We start from the raw sequence: 13,926 nt of genomic DNA, 5'->3' as shown, positions 1-13,926 counted from the left end.
TGTGCAAATGTTTGACCCACAGATCCAATGCAGATTAGTTTTGCCCTTGTGTGTCAAGATGCATATAGTTTTACATGTTATAAATATGTGGCAATCAGCAATGATTTCACAACTGTAAAGCGAGATTCATGCAAATTGCAATCAGCTTTGCCTTTTAAATAGAATTATTTGTATAAGAGGAAAGATATATTTCCTAGAGAACAGCACTATGGATTATAATTTGTATTTTAATGATGTATTAAACCTTTAGTTTTGCCAATGCAAACCCATAGCAATAAAAAATAAGAATCACATCAATGCACATTCTGGCACAAAATACATGAAGAGCATTCTTCATCTGTCATCTTTATTGCCAATGCCACAAAATCAACTTATTGAGTGTAACATTTAAGCTATACAAGAGACGAAAGAACACTTGGATCATCAACCTCTACTCTTCTGTGTCCCATACTGCATCTCTAACAAGATGTTAAGCATTTCCAGAAGTTAAATGACGATATCAAATCAGATTAATTTAATTCACTGAAGCAACTGCTGAAACAAGCCTTTCACATAATTCAATGTCTTCCTATTTAAATGTATTTAGTAATATTATTAAATGTTTTCAGGCTTGTACAAATAGATAATTAATCCCCAATTTCTTAGGTTAAAATCTTGATTCTTCTGTATAGAGGTTCTGTTTTTAAATTTTGCACTAAAAATCAAATCATTGGTGCATAGTGATGTCGCGAATAGTTCGCCGGCGAATAGTTCCTGGTGAACATAGCATGTTCGCATTCGCCGCGGCGGGCGAACATATGCGATGTTCGATCCGCCCCCCTATTCGTCATCATTGAGTAAACTTTGACCCTGTATCTCACAGTTTGCAGACACATTCCAGCCAATCAGCAGCAGACCCTCCCTCCCAGACCCTCCCAGCTCCTGGACAGCAGCCATTTTAGATTCATTCGGAAGCTGCATTGTTAGTGAGAGGAGGGACAGTGTAGCTGCTGGTGATTTAATAGGGAAATTGATAGCTAGGCTAGTGTATTCAGTGTCTCATCAGTGAAGGACTCATCTGATCTCTGCTGTAAGGACAGCACCCCAAAAAGCCCTTTTTAGGGCTAGAACATCATTTTTTTTCCCTGTGTAATCTAATTGCAGTTGCCTGCCTGCCAAGCCACTTGCCCAGTGCCACCACTCATATTCTGGTGTAGCAGTAGTGTAAATTTAAAAAAAAACAACTTTTTTGACTGTGAAACATCAGTCTGTTAGTGTAATCTAATTGCAGTTGCCTGCTTGCCAGGGTGTGTGCCAGGCCCACTTGCCCAGTGCCACCACTCATATCTGGTGTAACAGTAGTGTAAATTTAAAAAAAAAACTTTGACTGTGAAACATCAGTCTGCTTGTGTAATCTAATTGCAGTTGCCTGCCTGCCAGCGTGTGTGCCAGGCCCACTTGCCCAGTGCCACCACTCATATCTGCTGTAACAGTAGTGTAAATTAAAAAAAAAAAACTTTTTTGACTGTGAAACATCAGTCTGCTTGTGTAATCGAATTGCAGTTGCCTGCCTGCCAGCGTGTGTGCCAGGCTCACAGCGTATACTGTGCCCACTTGCCCAGTGGCCCCACTCATATCTGGTGTAACAGTAGTGTAAATTTAAAAAAAAAAAAAAAAAACTTTTTTGACTGTGAAACATCAGTCTGCTTGTGTAATCTAATTGCAGTTGCCTGCCAGCGTGTGTGCCAGGCTCACAGCGTATACTGTGCCCACTTGCCCAGTGCCACCACTCATATCTGGTGTAACAGTAGTGTAAATTTAAAAACAAAAAACTTTTTGGACTGTGAAACATCAGTCTGCTTTTTTGTGTCAGACTCACAGCGTATACTGTGCCCACTTGCCCAGTGCCACCACTCATATCTTGTTTAATAGTAGTGTAAGTGTACATTTAAAAAAATAAAAACTTTTTGGACTGTGAAACATCAGTCTGCTTTTTTGTGTCAGGCTCACAGCGTATACTGTGCCCACTTGCCCAGTGCCACCACTCATATCTTGTTTAATAGTAGTGTAAGTGTACATTTAAAAACAAAAAAAACTTTTTGGACTGTGAAACATCAGTCTGCTTTTTTGTGTCAGGCTCACAGCGTATACTGTGCCCACTTGCCCAGTGCCACCACTCATATCTTGTTTAATAGTAGTGTAAGTGTACATTTAAAAACAAAAAACCTTTTTGGACTGTGAAACATCAGTCTGCTTTTTTGTGTCAGGCTCACAGCTTATACTGGGCCCACTTGCCCAGTGCCACCACTCATATCTTGTTTAATAGTAGTGTAAGTGTACATTTGAAAAAATAAAAACTTTTTGGACTGTGAAACATCAGTCTGCTTTTTTGTGTCAGGCTCACAGCGTATACTGTGCTCACTTGCCCAATGCCACCACTCATATCTTGTTTAATAGTAGTGTAAGTGTACATTTAAAAAAATAAAAACTTTTTGGACTGTGAAACATCAGTCTGCTTTTTGTGTCAGGCTCACAGCGTATACTGTGCCAACTTGCCCAGTGTCACCACTCATATCTTGTTAAATAGTAGTGTAAGTGTACATTTAAAAATAAAAAAACTTTTTGGACTGTGAAACATCAGTCTGCTTTTTTGTGTCAGGCTCACAGCGTATACTGTGCCCACTTGCCCAGTGCCACCACTCATATCTTGTTTAATAGTAGTGTAAGTGTACTTTTAAAAACAAAAAAACTTTTTGGACTGTGAAACATCAGTCTGCTTTTTTTGTGTCAGGCTCACAGATTATACTGGGCCCACTTGCCCAGTGCCACCACTCATATCTTGTTTAATAGTAGTGTAAGTGTACATTTAAAAAAATAAAAACTTTTTGGACTGTGAAACATCAGTCTGCTTTTTTGTGTCAGGCTCACAGCTTATACTGGGCCCACTTGCCCAGTGCCACCACTCATATCTTGTTTAATAGTAATGTAAGTGTACATTTAAAAAAATAAAAACTTTTTGGACTGTGAAACATCAGTCTGCTTTTTTGTGTCAGGCTCACAGCGTATACTGTGCCCACTTGCCCAGTGCCACCACTCATATCTTGTTTAATAGTAGTGTAAGTGTACATTTAAAAAAATAAAAACTTTTTGGACTGTGAAACATCAGTCTGCTTTTTTGTGTCAGGCTCACAGCTTATACTGGGCCCACTTGCCCAGTGCCACCACTCATATCTTGTTTAATAGTAATGTAAGTGTACATTTAAAAAAATAAAAACTTTTTGGACTGTGAAACATCAGTCTGCTTTTTTGTGTCAGGCTCACAGCGTATACTGTGCCCACTTGCCCAGTGCCACCACTCATATCTTGTTTAATAGTAGTGTAAGTGTACATTTAAAAACAAAAAAAACTTTTTGGACTGTGAAACATCAGTCTGCTTTTTTGTTTCAAGCTCACAGCTTATACTGGGCCCACTTGCCCAGTGCCACCACTCATATCTTGTTTAATAGTAGTATAAGTGTACATTTAAACAAAAAATTTTTTTTGGACATGAGTAGCTCGGCATCCAACCTTGTGCAAATGGGGTCTTTCATGCTGTCGTGCCTGTTGAGTGACCCTCGTATAAAAAAGCTGAAGGAGAACGACCTGTACTGGGTGTCCATGCTACTAGACCCCCGGTATAAGCATAAAGTGCCTGAAATGTTACCGAATTACCGCAAGTCGGAAAGGATGCAGCAGTTCCAAAATAAATTAAAAAGTATGCTTTACATAGCGTATAAGTGTGATGTCACAGCACAACGGGAATCTAACAGGGGAAGAGGTGAAAGTAATCCTACGACTCCCACGACCACGCCGGCAAGGACAGGATGCTTTACAGACGTGTTGTTGATGGAGGACATGCAGAGCTTTTTAACTCCTATGCATCGCCACAGCCCTTCGGGGTCCACCCTTAGAGAACAACTCGACCGACAGGTAGCAGACTACCTCACCTTAACTGCAGATCTTGAAACTCTAAGGAGCGATGAACCCCTTGACTACTGGGTGTGCAGGCTTGACCTGTGGCCTGAGCTATCCCAATTTGCGATAGAACTTCTGGCCTGCCCCGCTTCAAATGTCCTGTCAGAAAGGACCTTCAGTGCAGCAGGAGGTATTGTCACTGAGAAGTCGCCTAGGTGAAAAAAGTCTAGATTACCTCACCTTTATTAAGATGAATGAGGGATGGATCCCGAAGGGACTGACATTGGGCGATACATTTGAGTAAAAAAGGCCTGATGAGATGAGCTGCCTTGGGCTAAAAATGGTCCACATGGTGCTTTATTTTATCTTCGAATGCCGGATGACTTGCGTGACTTATCCGCCACCAACTAGGGTTCAAGCCGCAATGTTTTAGGGCACTTTCTGCCTGGGAAACAAACATCAATTTTTCTGGCCGCTGCTACAGCAGCAGCTGCAACAATATCTAATTTTTCAGGCATGTGTACATGCCTAATTTTTCTGGCCTCTGGTGCAGCACTGTGGCTTCAAAAACCAAACCAATAAAAAAGGCACATAACAGGGATTAAACTGATAGGAATAGTACTACTTAACACACCACTCCTATCTGGTGGCACATTAGATTGCACGCGCAGTGCCCCAAATTTTAAGTAGGAGGACAGACCAAGCATCTTTTTCCATCTCCCGTTTCCTAAAATCCATGCCATATACACGTCCCCTAATAGGGGGCGGAACAGGGATTAAACTGATAGGAATAGTACTACTTAACACACCTTATAATAACGCAGAGAGAGGCAACGCAGAGAGAGGAGTCTGAAGAAGAGGAGTCAGAGGAGGAAGGTGGCTTTGAGGAGGTGGAAGACCAAACACAGCAGGCGTCCCAGGGGGCTTGTTGTCACCTTTCGGGGACCCTTGGTGTTGTAAGTGGCTGGTTGGAGGAAGAGACCTTCAATGACATCAGTGAGGACAAGGAACGGGACATGGCTAGCTTGGTATCCAACCTTGTGCAAATGGGGAGTTTGCGGTTGTGCAAATGGACTGTTTGCGGTTGTTTGCGGTGCGTTAAACGGGGAGTTTGGTCTGTCACTGTGAATCGGGCGTAACCCTTACACTACCTGATCGATACAAAATCATACCTGATGTTTTAAAGCATGTTATTCCAAACAATTTAGGAATGTTAGGTGATTTATACCCTTAATAGATTAAAACCAGACTCTGCATCAACTATGTAATTTTCCGTGGGAGTTTTGCCATGGATCCCCCTCCGGCATGCCACAGTCCAGGTGTTAGTCCCCTTGAAAAACTTTTCCATCACTATTGTGACCAGAAAGAGTCCCTGTGGGTTTTAAAATTCGCCTGCCTATTGAAGTCAATGGGGGTTCGCCCGGTTCGCCCGTTCGCAAACTTTTGCGGATGTTCGCGTTCGCCGTTCGCAAACGGAAAATTTTAAGTTCGCGACATCACTATTGGTGCATACATTCTAAACAAAATTCCAGTCTATAAAGATTATGATGAGGGAATTGTAATATATTGCTATTTGCTAGCTACGGTATGTTTCAAAGATGCCAAGATTAGTGTTTATAACTACAAGGTGATTCATTGAATCAATGACTTACACATCAAATCAATGACTGCAACTTTATAGAAATATATCCTAATTATTTTTTACAATTAGAACACTATCCCACCCTTACTCTCTAGATGCCACTCTAATACAGCACTTTTGAATTAGAAATGAGTGCCCAAACAGGCAAGAAGACATCCACCAACAGACCTCAATACCTGTCAATCACTGCATGAATTTCCACTTCAAAATGAGACTCAATTCCTAATTTTCAACAAACCTCCAACTAATCTTCCCAAGGAAAGGTAGAAAGACATAACTAGTTGTTATGTTTGGTATAAAGTTATGCTCTAATTTTTCGTCTCAACACATTTAACAGTCACAAAGATCAAAAATAAACTTTCATGGCTCAAGTAGATCATGCAATCTTAAGAGACTTTTCATTTTACTTGTATTATTATGTTTACTTTGATCTCTTAGCATCTTTCTTGAAAAATGAGCAGACATGCACCACTGGGAGCTAGCTGGTGATTGATGGCTACATAAATATACTTCTTATCATTGGTCAACAGATGCCGTCATCTAGGAAGCACATTCTAAACTCCAGAGGCCAAGACCTTTTAGGGAACCAAATACAGGATTCTAGGCATGTGGTTTAAGTGATTGGATGAGGAATTTGTGTGAAAAAAATAAATCTATCCTTACCTGATAAATAATTTTCTTTCGTAATGTTGAAGGTCCACAGTTCTCCTTAAAATATGGGTTATATTTTCCACCACTAGGAGATCGTCAAGAACCCATACATGAGCTTTAAAACCCTCCCACATTCCATATATCTTAGTTAATGTATAGCCGGGTTGAGAATAGGAAAGTAAAGGTAGGAAAGACAAAGCAGGGTCTATAGAGATGTCATTAGAACTGTCGCTCAATATGAAGTGGGCAGAGTCCGTGGACCATAATTAATATAAAAGAAAATAATTGATCAGGTAACCCAAGCCTATGGTCTATATTACGGACAGTGTGGGAAAATACTTTCTTTGACACTTCTTATTTAGCCGATACAATGGCCTGAAGGACTTTCCTGCTAAAAGCTGCTTGCAAAGAAGCAAAGATATTAGAACGAATCCCTTAGAAGAGCACCACACAAAATATGCTTTCCAAATCTTGTGGTAAATCCTTTTAGTCACAGGTTTCCTAGCCTATATCAGAATGTCAATCACTGAATCTCCAAATCCTCTGTGTCTCAAAACTAGGCTTTCAACCGCCATGCCGTTAAACTTAGAGATTTGAGATCCTGATGGAAAAAGAGGACATTGTGATAACAGGTTTTGTCTTAAAGGAAGACACCATGAAGGCGTTGAGGACCTCTGTACTAGGTCTACATACCATGTCCTGCGGGGGCCATGCTGGAGCAATTAATATTACTGATGCCATCTCCTGTTTGATCTGAGCAATGACTCTCGGAAGAACAAATGGGGGATATAGGTATGCTAGATGGATTTCCCATGGACATACCAAGGTGTTTACCATGTAAGTCCTTGGATCTCTTGATCTTAAACAATACTTTGGAAGTGTGTTATTTAAGTGGGAATCCATCAGACCTATATCTGTTAAGCCCCATTTGGTAACAAACCAATTGAATACGTCCTGATGGAGAGGCCATTCTCCTAGAGGAACTAATTTATGGTCAATGTAATCCGCAAGTTGTTTACACCTGGTATGTGAATCACTGGCAGGGACCATTGATTCATCTCTACCCAGGACAGAATCTGAGAGAATTCCTGCCTGGCCAGTAGACTGAGGGTACCTCCTTGATGATTGATATAGGCCATCGAAGTGGATACATTTTTACTCTGCTGTTTTATTGGTGTTGTTGGACTTTTTGGATTGCTTGTTATTTGACCACGAAGAACCAGGCTTTCAGGCTGACTTGGAGGGCTCTGCATAGAGGAGGACTTCTGATCTTCTGAGGAGCAAAAGGAACTAAACTGATTCCCACGTCTGTTCTTTCCTTTGGATTTTTTATCCTGAGGAAGAAAGGCTCCTTTCCTACCAGTGACTGTCTTAACCAAATAGAATCTTCCCTTGGAAGGAAAGAGTCATCAGTCTATTTAAATATATGTCTGCTGACCAAGATTTTAACCATAAGGATATCCTTGAAAGCACTGCCATAGACATATTTTTGACATTGATCTTAATAATGTCCATTACAGCACCACATATAAATGCTATTTTAAGGGACTTAATGTAAGTTTGTAAATCCTCAAGGCATTGACCGCCACCATTTTGGCTAGGGAGTCACACCATGGTGTTCCTGCTGCAGCCACACAGGTGAGAGAAACAGCTGATCTAAGTAAAAGACCTGTTTGGAGAGAGATTTTCATTAAGAAAGTGCTATCCTCCATAGGGATAATCGTACATTTAGCAAGAGTGGAAATAGCACCATCAACCTTAGGGATTGTTTCCCACACTTCCACATTCTGTACTGGAATATTGTACATTTTCCTAAATCTTGTGGAAAGGTCGAAAGGTACACCTGGCTTTTTCCATTCCTTAGCGATATAGTCAGAGACTAAATCAGGGCCCCGAAACACCTGTGGAATTTTTGGTGTAGATTTGAAAACAATATTTAACTGATTAACAGACTTGTTTTCAGCAGGCTTCTCCCCAGAAATTTCTAGAGTTTTTAATACCTCCTACAATAAGTTGCAGATATGCTCCACCTTAAATCAGGATTATTCAGGAACATGCTCCTGTTCATCTGATGACACTTCCCATCCAAACTAGAAATATTTACATCCTCAGAGTCAGAGCTCTGTAGGAGAGTAGGAATTTATAGTTGAGGGGAATGATTTTGTACATTAATCTCATGAGACTAAAATGAATCCCCAGATGTATGCTTACGCTTACTTGGTTTGGGAATTGCCGCAAAACAGTCTGTCACAATTTTGTACATGCTAGTCTTAAATTTAGGGGTAAAATCAGTAGAGTTCTCCTGAGTGACAAGTATTAGGCAAACTTCTCTCTGAGAAGTGGAAGGTTGTGTTTAGTTTGCATGCAAGATATGAGGTACACAATTCTCACAGATACTGGAACAGATTCGCAAAATAAAAATATATATGTAGCTAGAGTGATATCAGAAACTGACTCCTTTATAGAAATATCAGTGGGGATAGAGAGACTTTTTTTCATTGCTGTACTTAAAGGGACACTGTACCCAAAATTTTTCTTTTGTGATTCAGATTGAGCATGAAATTTTAAGCAACTTTCTAATTTACTCTTATTATCAAATTTTCTTAATTCTCTTGGTATCTTTATTTGAAATGCAAGAATGTAAGTTTAGATGCCGGCCCATTTTTGGTGAACAACCTGGGTTGTCCTTGCTGATTGGTGGATAAATTCATCCATCAATAAAAAAGTGCTGTCTAGAGTACTGAAACAAAAAAAAAGCTTAGATGCCTTCTTTTTCAAATAATGATAGCAAGAGAACGAAGAAAAATTGATAATAGGAGTAAATTAGAAAGTTGCTTAAAATTGCATGCTCTTTCTGAATTACAAAATAAAAAAATTGGGTACAGTGTCCCTTTAAATTAAAGTATGCAATGACACCTTATATAAGAAGCAGACAGAGAAAACCAGGCAGAGAGCCATCTACACTATGTAACACTCCCACTATCTCCCAGTGCAATAAGCCTGAAAGCCCATAAGAAATAAAAGAGCCCTTAAGTACCCCTTAGAAGCTCCTGAATGGGTACTTACCACTTCCTGGAACTGGCAGGCATTGGAAATAAGTAAAAAAATCTTTCCCCAACTGTTGTAGTAGTGAATCTAATTGCTGAGGCTCTGGATTGAGAGAGAAAAGCCTGGGAACACTGAGGGAGTGGAGCTACCACTGGAAGCAAAGTGGGTGTCCTCGTAATAAAGTTAAAACACTTTTGGTTCCTTTTTTGTAAAAGATAGTGCACTAAGCATAAAAAAACCTTAAAGACTATAGAACAATGGTCCCCAGCCTAACCAGAGCCTCCTCTACCAAACCACATATTGCACTAAGCTAATGCCGGCCTACTTAAAGGGCCATGTCCCCAAAAATGCCACTAGATCTATCAGAAGTCTGTAACGGATCAGAGGCTTCCCTGATAATGTTTCCAATGATAATAGAACCTTTAAGGACCTGATAGGGAGAAAAAAAAAAGTGTTATGAGGAGAGCAGGTTAAGTCCGCTGGTTATGCTGTACCTGTGTCAGAGTACCTACAAATATCCTCTGGGCTGTGTGTGTGCTGTGTAAAGTTACTTACCTTACCAGCCATCTTAATCTATGTCAATGGAGCAGTATCCAGTAGAGAGTCCATCCATTGCAGTTATCAATTACCACAGAGAATTGCAGAATAAAATACCTGAGTCCCTCAGGGGGAGGCTAGGGACGAATCCCTGCAACACTGAGGGTAGTTATGGTTGAAGTCCTGTTAGGGAAATGCTTGTGTCTCTGTATCATTCAGCTGCTGTGAAGAGTATTTCCTGTCTTCTTTTTAAATTATACACCCCATTGACTCTGGGTCTCACATAGATCTGAGCTACCAATTTGTAATCCATAAGCAAGTAGCTGGAACAACCACTATTCTCAACCATCTCCTACGAGGCCAAGAACAAAACTAAGAGAGAGATGGGAGGTGGGAGGGTTTTAAAGCTGTTGTATGGGTTCTTGACCTCTTCCTAGTGGCAGGAAATATATCCCATATGTTATGAAGGACTGGGGACCATCATCATTTTATGAAAGAAAAGGTATTTGTAAGTTGATTGGAACAAGGATTGTTTCAGTACCCCATTTAAAAAATGTAGACAACGTTTGGAAGCCACGTTATAAGTGGTAAAATGGCTTTTACTTATTTATTATGTTAAAATATGCTACTGTTTAGTGATTGAGATATAAAATTGTGCAAATTAGGAAATATCAGAGAATATTTCCCCTTTAACAACTAAAAGTTTAAATGTAAAACACATGCTGAACTTTCCCCTAAAATATTCCCATTTCATATAAGTATCTATGGCTACCATTTAACCAAAGCATATTTCAATGATATTTGGAGTATGTCTCCTTTTTACATGCTGAGTACGTCTTGATTTTATTTGAATAGGCTAGCCTTTTTAGGCAATGGTGTTGTGATATTAGTCTCTATAAAATAGAAATAATGGTACTTGGACCCCAACAATATAGAATAAACACATATAGGGGCATATCTATCAAGCTCCGAATGGAGCTTGATGCCCCGTGTCTCTGGCGAGCCTGCAGGCTCGCCAGAAACAGCAGTTATGAAGCAGTGGTCACAAGGACCGCTGCTCCATAACCTGTCCGCCTGCTCTGAGCAGGCGGACAGACATCACCGGAAATCAACCCGATCGAGTACGATCGGGTTGATTGACACCCCCCTGCTGGTCTGCAGGGGGCGGCGTTGCACCAGCAGCTGGTGCAATGCTGAATACGGAGAGCGTATTGCTCTCCGTATTCAGCGAGGTCTGGCGGACCTGATCCGCACTGTCGGATCAGGTCCGCCAGACTTTAATAAATAGAGGCCATAGTATCATAAGACAGAACTCAGGATTACCCCCCCCCCTTTTGATTGTGCCCTCAAAGTATAATTACAGTAATATAGAACCAGTCATGAATTATAAGTGAACATTTTAATTTATTAACATAACAATGGTGAGACAATAATTGAAAAAAATTAAAGTAACATGTATTAGCAAATTATCATGGTGGTTAGGTTAGCAAACATATGCTTCATCAGAATGATACCAAGCAAAATAGAGAAAGCAATTTCAATGATTTTATTGAAAAACAAAATGTATGCTTACCTGATAAATTATTTTTTTTCATGATGGTGAGAGTCCATGAGTCTTCACATGTGGGAATTCCCTTCCTGACCACTAGGAGGAGACAAAAGATACCCCAACACAACAGAACTTTAAATTCCTTCCGCTTTCCATGATGCAGAGTTATCCATATAGCCAAGTAGATTAGGAAAAGAGAAAAACAGGAAAGATAAAGCGTGTCAAAGAAGTGCAAAACAAGTACTGCCGCCACCAGAACAAAAAGCGAGAAGAAAAGAACATAAGAAGAAAATGAGTATCGGATGAAAGATGAAAAAAGAAGGAAGGCGATGGAAGAAGAGGATTGCTGCCATAATGATGAAGAGGACTGCTGGGATGAAGAAAGAAGAGGAGCACTGCCGGAGTCAAGCTGGTGAGTACAAACTTTGGGGTTTAGGCTTAAGGATTTTTTGGGGGGTGGGCGTTTTTATTTTTAAGATTAGGTTTCTTTCCTTTTAGTTTTTTTTAGTTTAGTTTAGTTTTTATTAAAAAAGAGACATAACTGTAGATGTTTTGTTTTTGGTAGTATTGTTTTCTGATTTGTTTGTTATTTTTTGTAATTTAGGGGGTTTCAGCTTAGAGGTGGGTGGGAGGGGTTAGGTGTTAAATAGTTAAGTAGTGTAGGGGGTGTTTGCGGTGGGCTATTGGCGGTTTAGGGGTTAATAGGTTAGGAAAATAATTAAAGGGATAGTCTAGTCAAAATTAAACTTTTATGATTCAGATAGGGCATGCAATTTTAAACAACTTTCCTATTTACTTTTATCATCAAATTTGCTTTATTCCCTTGGTGGTATTTTTGAAAAGCTAAACCTAGCTAGGCTCAAACTGATTTCTATACCGTTGAAAACCGCCTCTTAGCTCAGAAGATTTTGAAAGTTTTTCACAGTTAGAAAGTACTAGTTCATGTGTGTCATATAGATAAACATTGTGCTCACTCCCGTTGAGTTATTTAGGAGTCTACACTGATTGGCTAAACTGCATGTCTGTCAAAAGTATTGAGATAAGGGGACAGTCTGCAGAGGCTTAGATACAAGGTAATCACATAGGTAAAACATATATTAATATAACTGTTGGTTATGCAAAACTGGGGAATGGGTAATAAAAGGGATTATCTATCATTTTAAACAATAAAAATTCTGGTGTAGACTGTCTCTTTAAGGTGGGCTATTGGCGGTTTAAGGGTTAATTAGTGCAGGGTTTGTTTGCACAGGGTTAGTTTGCGGTGGTGGGTTTTTAAAATAAATCCTTTACTTTACATTGCCAATGTCGGTGCGTTGAATATTTCAACAGCATCACCACCCATTGCAATGTATAGCAAAACGCCCCCCTTCGATGCACCTTTAAAGAGGTATCCCTTTTGAATATATTTTCACCTGCAGCACTTTCGATTATTGGGACTAAGAAAAAACCTTTCACTGCCTGGCAAAAAATTCCTTGTCTACCCCTCTGACCAACAGGGTACTCTGAGGAGGAAATGGGACTCAGATAAGATAGAGAAGCCTTCTCAATGATCAGTAGATCTGCACTTCACTTTCACCTCACTCCTCTTTAACCCCTTGAGTGCTAACGACGTTGCAGTTTTCCACTCAGTTGCTAACGACGGCTCAGAGCCGTCGCTAGCACTCTCCCACTTTGAGGGAGATCTGGGGGCTCCCACCCGCTCCTACCCCAGCGACCAGGCATGTATAGTGACAGGCATCTCCAGTGGCTTCACGTTTTGCGTGGTAATGTCATGCGCAATGTCGTGATGATGTCACCGCGCAACTTTATTAACAAAATAAGATGACAAGTATAGGGAAAGGGGGCATGCTGCTTAGAAGCCTGTATCTCAGGCATCTAAGCAGCTACAGACCTCCAAGACCTACAGTTGGAAAGGTAATCGCCTAACCTTTCCAATGGTACATTGGGGGTCTGAAAAATAAATAAATATATAAATAAATAAAAAAAATGAAAAAACCCTGAAATCAGCTTGGCACCCAGGTGGGAAAGTGCTTAGCACTCAAAGGGTTAAAAAGGCAAAATAAATTTAATGAAGATCATGGAAATTGGTATGGATTTAAAGCTCTGGTGTGTTGTTGTATATTTTGCCTCCTCCTAGTGGTCAGGAGGGGAATTCTCACACATGAATCATGGATTCTCACCATCTGATGAAAGAAATTTCAAGCAAGACAATAAATGTATAAGAATCTGTGTGAAGCAGTATGGAAATAAGAAAGTGTAACTGGAGCTCAGCCCTTGGATTAGTGGAAAGGTTTCTTTTATAGTTTATGTAATACATTTAGAAATGTGTCAAGAAAATATCACTACACTATAAAACAAGTTAAATTATTTGTAATAAATATTCAGGATAACTTTTATAGAATTAAGCTATACCAAATAATGTATTGTTATGATAAACAAACTACTGACATGCCAGCTTCTTAGGCCCATAGAAAAAGATGTTCATGATGATTTTTATCAATTAAATTTTAATGGTGAACCACAACTAGCATGGACCCTCTATGTCCCTGAGAAAAATAACAGAAAA

The 13,926-nt window shown here is 39.9% G+C and overlaps 1 protein-coding gene across 2 annotated transcripts in view; it reads right to left on the bottom strand.

Moving 5' to 3' along the window:
- Positions 1-13,926, bottom strand: part of NALCN (sodium leak channel, non-selective) — a 1,159,715-nt gene that overhangs the window by 541,175 nt on the left and 604,614 nt on the right. The gene's annotated exons all lie outside the window — the stretch shown is intronic.

This window comes from Bombina bombina, chromosome 3, assembly GCF_027579735.1.
Source record: "Bombina bombina isolate aBomBom1 chromosome 3, aBomBom1.pri, whole genome shotgun sequence".
Lineage (NCBI taxonomy): Eukaryota > Metazoa > Chordata > Amphibia > Anura > Bombinatoridae > Bombina > Bombina bombina.
Note: the sequence above shows the minus strand (reverse complement) of the source record. Positions and strands in the feature narration are given on the sequence as shown.